This window comes from Lactuca serriola, chromosome 7, assembly GCF_051521515.1.
Source record: "Lactuca serriola cultivar US96UC23 chromosome 7, Lser_US96UC23_V15, whole genome shotgun sequence".
Classification (NCBI taxonomy): Eukaryota; Viridiplantae; Streptophyta; class Magnoliopsida; order Asterales; family Asteraceae; genus Lactuca; species Lactuca serriola.
In genome coordinates this window covers 1,678,688-1,687,739 of record NC_136414.1, presented here as the reverse complement: position 1 = coordinate 1,687,739, position 9,052 = coordinate 1,678,688, and positions in this window count along the sequence as shown.

Below are 9,052 nucleotides of genomic sequence, written 5' to 3'. Positions count from 1 at the left end.
GGATTGACTATCCTACACCTTGCTGCTAGCTACAGTCGGACCTGCAGGTCTGCGGGTGCCAAACGTCATTCCGTTATTACGACCATTCATTATGTCGTTGTTACCAGTCGATAGCATGGTGCAATTTATCACATTATACCTTAATATAAATCCGTTTTAAGGTAGTTAGTACAGCAGTAGTTCCTATAATACAAAAGTACAGTACTACAATGATTTACCCATTACATATTTTTAGTGATAACCTCACTTAAACATTAATGTACAAACTATATTTGTTAAATGATAGTTATACTTGGGAAATTACACACTTTTGCAACAAACGAGCATACAAAACAGTTAAGCCTTGGTAGAAGGCTACTTTAATAGAAAATATAGGTTTTTCTGAGAGATTCAAACTTTTACAAACACTTACTTACATTTTACAAACATATACTTGAGACAGGTTCAAACGTTTTTGATAACATACATTGACACTAAAATACTTATGAACTCACCAGCTTAATGTTGATAAACTCTTTCAAAATAACTTGTATTCTCAGGTCATCAGTAGACAGGTACCGAGGCCAACTTTTGAGAAGATGGAGCGCACCCAACACTCATCTTATTATTTTGATTTACATTATTTTGGTGTCTATAGCTGTACAGAACATGCTTGTATTAAAATTACATATTTAATGCAATGGATGATGTTGTTTGCTTATTTACATTTACTGTGTTGTGATACTTTACATGACGTCCTCCCTTGTGGGCAACCAACTTGAATCGCTGGAGTGATGAACAGGGTCAACCCTTACCATACTTTGGGGACCGAACCTTTTATAACGTCAGCGATGGTGGCTTTGCTGACCGAGCTCTGCCCGTCATTATCCGCAGAATAGCTCGTAATGTGGAACAAGGTCGAGCAGCCATCGACCGGGTCATGGAGATTGATGCCAACTCTAGTGTCAATACAGTCCGCATCCGCCGTCTTGAAGAAGACATGGAACAGACCCGGAGAACCAATGAAACTCTACAGCAACATCTGGCTGCCTCCCGAGCTGAAGTCGTGGAACTTCGAGCCCGTCAGAGAGCTCAGGATCGACACCTTCAAGAGGTATTTCGTCAAGTGTCAGACCTCAGGGCTCGCTCGCGGAATCCCCATCGTCGTTAGATGATGTCTAGTACATCTCTGTCTTTTGGTTAAGGAATAGCCTTTAACATCTGTGCTCTATGTAGCACTCGTCTGTAAAATATTCCTAACTTTCAGTACTCTAATTAGGAATCTAAGAACTGTCAAACTTTCTGTATGGTATGATGTAAGACCTACTGTTAGGTCGATTTTCCCTGAACTTATTACATCAGTAATACCAGTATTATTGACATCTGTACATTTGTGTTTCCTACTAATATTCCTTGTTATGATCTCAAACACTCATTCAACTGTTGGGCTGTGGTTAGTTAGTCCACGTGTCACTCTCACGTTGCTTATAAATTGATTCTTACCATTTTCTTATCTTTATAAACTTATAGCTGAAAGATGCCTCCTCGCAAATCTCCCAGGAATAACCCTACACCTCCACCACCTCCTCCGCCTCCGGTCATCGATACTGCAGCCCTGAATGCTGCCGTAGCTGCAGCAGTGGCAACTACCATGGCTCAGTATCACTCTTCTGATGCCAGCAGAGGTGGAACCCCTATTGAATCAACTCCGGTTGAAACCCCTGTGCGCTCGAGAGAGTGATCCTACAAGGATTTCACCAACTGCAAGCCGAAGTCCTTTCATAGGACCGGCGGAGTCATTGCCCTCTCACAATGGTTCAAGAAGACTGAATCAGTCTTCGAAATCTGTTCATGCCCTGCTGCGAGCAAAGTCAAATATGCCACATGCACCTTTAAGGGAAAGGCCCTAACGTGGTGGAACGGCAACGTTAAAGCTCTAACTCTCGTCGTGGCCAACGACATGGGCTGGGAAACGATGAAGGACCTCATGATTGAGGAATACTGCCCGAGGGGTGAAGTCCAGAAATTGGAATAGGAACTTTGGAACCTGACCATGAAGGGCACCAACGTGATCGCTTATACTGCCCGATTCAGCGAACTGGTGGCCCTCTGCCCCAATATGGTTCCCATGGAGGGGAAAAAGATCGAACGGTACATATGGGGGCTAGTGCCTCCGTATCAGGGGAATGTCCTAACATCAAACCCCGCTACCTTCGACAGTGCCAAGCGATTGGCACAACGACTCATTGACCATGGAGTCAAAACCCCTACAACCACAACCACCCTAGCCATCTCGGAACCCTCCAAACCCGCTGACACCAAGCGGAAGTTCTGGGATGACAAGAAGAAGAAGCGAGCTGCCAAAAAGCAGAAAATTGTGGCAGTGCATGCTGCGATAACCCCTGCTGCTGTTACTGCTCCGATGAAGCAGTATGCTGGAAGTTTGCCTAAGTGCAACAAATGCAACTTCCACCACAACGGCCCCTGCCGTGAAATGCAGTGTTCTAACTGCAACAGGAAAGGACACACCGTCCGTTTTTGTAAGTTCCCGGCACAACCAATCACCCAAGTCCCCGGCTCTGGCGCGAGCCCGACCTGTTATGGATGTGGTGAAGCAGGCCACTTTAAGAGGGACTGTCCCAAAGCGAAGAATGCTGGAGGAGCAGGGAGGGTACTAGCTATAGGCCACGGGGAAGCAGTTGCTGACCCGACAGTGGTGACTGGTACGTTCCTCCTTGATAACTCCTATGCATGCATTCTGTTCGATAGTGGAGCGGAGCGAAGCTTCGTAAACCACAAATTTGCTCGCATACTTAAGCAACAACCACACGCACTTAAGGAACAATTCACAGTAGAAACGGCTAATGGGAAAACTGAAAGTACGAATAGCATATACTTAGGTTGTATCCTAACTCTAGATAACCATTCATTCCCAATCGACCTCATGCCGGTCTCAATAAAAAGCTTCGACGTTATTATCGGCATGGATTGGTTAAGTCTTCATCGCGCCGACATCATGTGCTACGAGAAAGCAGTCCGTCTAAACCTCCCGTCTAACGAAACTCTTATAGTCTACGGCGACAAACCTAGTGCGAGTCTTCGCATCATATCAAGTATTCAAGCCTAGAAATGTCTGCACAAAGAATACCACGCATTCCTTGCTCATGTCGTCGACACGAACCTCGAAACGAAAGAACTAAAGAACATCCCAGTAGTGAGCGACTTCCCCGACATTTTCCCAGAAGAGTTACCTGGATTACCTCCGCAACGACAGGTCGAGTTCAGAATCGACTTAGTCCCAGGAGCTACCCTAGTAGCCAAGTTGCCCTACCGCTTAACACCAGCTGAGATGCAGGAACTCTCTGGTCAACTTAACGAACTGCTCAGTAAGGGCTTTATAAGGCCGAGCTTCTCACCTTGGGGAGCACCGGTTTTGTTCGTTAAGAAGAAAGACGGATCATTCCGTATGTGTATCGACTACAGAGAACTCAACAAACTAACGGTCAAGAATCGTTATCCTCTGCCTCGCATAGATGATCTATTCGACCAACTGCAAGGGGCGAACTATTTTTCTAAGATTGATCTGAGATCCAGATATCACCAGTTACGAGTGCTAGAGGAGGATGTGCCGAAGACAACCTTCCGAACTCGTTACGGACACTACGAGTTCGTGGTGATGCCATTCGGATTGACCAATGCGCCCACAGTCTTCATGGATCTGATGAATAGAGTATGCCGACCTTACTTGGATCAGTTCGTCATCGTTTTCATTGACGACATCCTGATCTACTCCCGAAGTAAGGAAGAGCATGGCGATCATCTGCGACAAGTTCTAGAGACATTACGAAAGGAGAAACTTTATGCGAAGTTCTCAAAATGTGAATTTGGATCCGAAGAGTCGAATTCTTAGGACACGTGGTAAGCGAAGAGGGAATCCACGTGGACCCATCCAAAATTAAAGCCATTGAGAACTGGTCAGCACCCAAGACGCCTACAGAAATTCGTCAATTTCTGGGTCTCGCTGGCTACTACCGCAAATTCATTCAGAACTTCTCACGAATAGCGAAACCTCTTACAACCCTAACCCAGAAAGGCGTTGCCTTTGACTGGGAAGAGAAACAAGAGAGAGCGTTCCAAACGCTCAAGAGAGCCTTGTGCACCGCGCCAATACTATCCCTTCCCGATGGGATAGAAGACTTCGTAGTCTATTGCGATGCATCGAATCAAGGGCTCGGGTGTGTTCTGATGCAGCGAGGTAAGGTCATCTCCTACGCCTCGAGATAGTTGAAGACACACGAGGTTAACTACACGACCCACGATCTTGAATTAGGAGCAGTGGTGTTTGCTCTGAAGATCTGGAGACATTACTTGTATGGGACGAAATGCACTATCTTCACCGACCACAAGAGTTTACAACACATTTTCGATCAGAAGGAGCTCAACATGAGACAACGACGGTGGGTCGAGCTACTCAGTGATTACGAATGCGATATCCGTTATCATACGGGTAAAGCCAACGTAGTAGCAGATGCCCTAAGTCGGAAGGAATATTCTGGTCGCAAAGTCAAGTCATTATCAATAACCATCCATTCACACTTGTCTAAGCAAATTCAGGCGGCTCAACTTGAAGCCATGAAACCTGAAAATGTGACAAGTGAATCCCTTAGAGGAATGGACAAGAATTTAGAAGCCAAGGGTGACGGAGCCTTATATTTCATGAACCGGATCTGGACACCGAAACACGGTGGTTTCCGAGACTTGGTCATGACTGGGCGCACAACACTCGGTATTCCGTCCACCCAGGTTCAGATAAGATGTATCTGGATCTTAAAAAGCTATACTGGTGGCGTAATATGAAAGCAGAGATTGCTACCTTCGTAAGTAAATGCCTTACTTGCGCAAAGGTTAAGGTCGAGTACCAGAAGCCCTCTGGTTTACTGCAACAACCAGAGATTCCAGAATGGAAGTGGGAGCGGATCACTATGGATTTCATAACCAAGTTACCCAAGACAACGGGTGGACTTGACACCATATGGGTCATCGTCGATAGATTGACCAAGTCTGCACACTTCCTGCCTATCAAAGAAACTGACAAGATGGAGAAACTTACGAGAACATACATTAGGGAAATTGTACGGCTACATGGTGTACCTATGTCCATTATCTCCGATAGAGATCGTAGGTTCACCTCAAGATTCTGGCAATCACTACAACATTCCCTAGGAACAAGGCTGGACATGAGCACAGCCTACCATCCACAGACCGACGGACAGAGTGAGAGGACCATCCAAACACTGGAAGATATGTTGCGAGCCTGTGTGATTGACTTTGGAAAGGCATGGGATACTCATTTACCCCTTGTCGAATTTTCCTATAATAACAGTTATCACACGAGCATCAAGGCTGCTCCATTCGAAGCCCTCTACGGCCGAAAGTGCAGATCCCCTCTGTGCTGGGCTGAGGTGGGTGATACCCAATTAGCCAGGGGCAAGCTTCCGACAGTACTCTCAACGGTCCGGAAATCATTCGGGAAATGACAGAGAAAATCGTTCAGATCTGTGAACGATTGAAAGCCTCTAGAGACCGACAGAAGAGCTATGCTGATAAACGAAGAAAACCTTTGGAATTTCAGGTGGGAGACCGAGTCCTTCTCAAAGTCTCACCCTGGAAAGGCTTGATACGCTTTGGCAAGCGTGGGAAGCTTAATCCGAGGTACATAGGGCCTTTCGAGATTTTTGCAAGAGTCGGCTCCGTAGCTTACAAACTCGACCTACCTGACACACTTCGTAACGTACATTCTACATTCCACGTATCTAACTTGAAAAAGTGTCTGTCCGAAGAGACTATTGTAATCCCACTCGACGAGATCGAGATCAATGAGAGCCTCAACTTCGTGGAAGAACCGGTAGAGATCATGGACCGTGAGGTCAAGCAGACGAAGCAAAGCCGTATCCCTATAGTGAAGGTTCGCTGGAATGCCAAGCGAGGACCGAAATTCACTTGGGAACGCGAGGATCAGATGAAACTGAAATACCCTCATCTTTTCACTTAATTGTTGTAACTTAATATTTGCTTAAATTCTAATTTCGGGACGAAATTCCTTCTAACGGGGGGATGAGGTGACAACCCAAAATTTCCATTTTGTACGAACATTATCTATTCAATAGAAGCTAGTCCAGTTTCAATGAATTTCAGACTTTTCCGAATAAGTTTGTGTACATTAGGGTCTACATTTAAGGAGTTATCAGGAGAGTGGATGCTCATGGGTTTGTGAAACTTGAGCATTTCAACACTTCATAATGTTAAAGTCGGATTCCAGAATAAAAATATTTTCTGCCAAAATATTTCAGGACTATAAATAGATTTCTGAACTAAATTCATTCATTATTCACATTTCCAACTAGAGAAAAGCCATTTTCTCTCTCACGGATCTTCGGGTTTTTATCCCAAATCGTGAGTCTACTTTCCTAGATGTGTTTTAATACTTGTTATCTGCTTAATAACATTGTTTACATGTCTAAAATGTGAGATCCGAGAGTTTACCGCCCAAGAACGTTCTTGGGGAGTAAACTCCAAAATGGAGCTTTAAGGCTATCTAGTCCCAATTCCTTGTTAGGCAACTAGTTAGGGATAATATGTAGGATCATTTGAGGCTAGAAAACAATCAAGATCACCAAGTTTTAGGAGTTTACGGCCCAAGAATTTCTTGGACCGTAAACACTTTTTTTCAAGGGCTTAAAGTGCCCTAAACACCCCCTAAGGCTTTAGACTTTAACTCTCTATTACTTATAGATTGAATGGGGAGTAAAACACATCAAAATCATCCCTAAAAGGGAGTTTACGGCCAAGAAATGCTCTTGGCCCGTAAACTCCAAGTAAAGGCACCAAAGTGTGCCTAAGGTCCCCTTTAGCCTTAAACAAAAGTCTAGAAATTATCCTTTGTATGCAAGAGGCTTAAATGAATTAAAACACCCACCCCATAGGAGTTTATGGCCGTAAACTCTAGGGGATATGGTATTTTGGCCGTAAACTCCTCAAAGGAGCATTCTAAGGCCCTAAACTACCTAAAGGATTAAACCACAAATGCTAGGCTTATTCTAGAATTCATGTAGCACCTTAAAACACACAAAACCACCAAGAGTGGAGTTCACGGCCGTAAACTCAAGGGTTTACGACCGTAAACTCCAAGGGTGGGGTTTTTTGGGTAGTAAACTCTTATTCTAAGTTCTTGGAAGCTTTAAACCCCTTTAGCTTGTCCTATAACAACTTAGATGCAACCATTAGGACCTATAACACTTATACAAAGTGTTTACATGTTCCTAAGTGTCCCAACTTATTTTATTAAGTTATTATTTGGCTAATTAGTTATATATATGCTCATTGTATGATAACTAGGCTTGTGCGTGTGAACAAGTCTCCGTTTGCCACCTAGCACGGTATCCGATACTTCAATCCAATTCACTTACCACAAGTGAGTTCATACCCCTTTAATTAACCTTTGAAATGCTTTTAAATGTTTTAAATACTTTATGGGGGGGGATACAAGTTAAATACTTATAGTTATTGCATCAATCACATGTGATTGCATTAATCACATGTGATTAATAACTAGAAAACCAATGATTTATTCACTGTTCCAACTGTTTATCAAACTGTTTTACTTCAAAATGTTTTACAAACTCTTTTACTAATCAAATGCTTTTATTAAACTTTAGTTTATTCCTTATAAATTGCATGCCCATATATGTATAGATATATAAGAAATGTTTAAAGGGCTTAGGAAGACCATCCGCCCTATTTCCTTTTTCTAGATTTGGATGTGGTCTGGTGGGATTTCGGGTAACCATCCGAAGGTCGTTTCAATATTAGTTATATATCAAATATACATATATAGACATAAAAGTACTTCCATATTCATACTTATCAGTACATCATTAGTAAGTTACCATCGGGGTAACACAGGATCATATACAACTATACTAGAAAGAGAACATATACAACTATACTAGAAAGAGAACATATACAACTATACTAGAAAGAGAACATATACAACTATACTAGAAAGAGAACATATACAACTATAGTAGAAGGAGAACATATACAACGATACTAGAACAACTAACATTACATTACATATACATGAACACGTTAACAATTATGATCCACTGTGTCGGAGCATGCCTTAAATGTCATGGGCCGAGTTGTAGCCAGAATTCTCTTGAAGGGAGAGCGTGAGTTTGCGTATAAATCTATACTGGATTGACTATCCTACACCTTGCTGCTAGCTACAGCCGGACCTGCAGGTCTGCGGGTGCCAAACGTCATTCCGTTATTACGACCATTCATTATGTCGTTGTTACCAGTCGATAGCATGGTGCAATTTATCACATTATACCTTAATATAAATCTGGTTTAAGGTAGTTAGTACATCAGTAGTTCCTATAATACAAAAGTACAGTACTACAATGATTTACCCATTACATATTTTTAGTGATAACCTCACTTAAACATTAATGTACAAACTATATTTGTTAAATGATAGTTACACTTGGGAAATTACACACTTTTGCAACAAACGAGCATACAAAACAGTTAAGCCGTGGTAGAAGGCTACTTTAATAGAAAATATAGGTTTTTCTGAGAGATTCAAACTTTTACAAACACTTACTTACATTTTACAAACTTATACTTGAGACAGGTTCAAACGGTTTTGATAAAAAAACATTGACACTAAAATACTTATGAACTCACCAGCTTAATGCTGATAAACTCTTTCAAAATAACTTGTATTCTCAGGTCATCAGTAGACAGATACCATGGCCAGCTTTTGAGAAGATGGAGCGCACCCAAGACTCATCTTATTATTTTGATTTACATTATTTTGGTGTCTATAACTGTACATAACACGCTTGTATTAAAATTATATATTTAATGCAATGGATGATGTTGTTTGCTTATTTACATTTACTGTGTTGTGATACTTACATGACGTCCTCCGCCCCAGAACGTTTCCGCTATTCTTGGTTTTGGGGTGTGACAAAATTGTCCGTCGCTGATACCTCAGTTTCTAGTA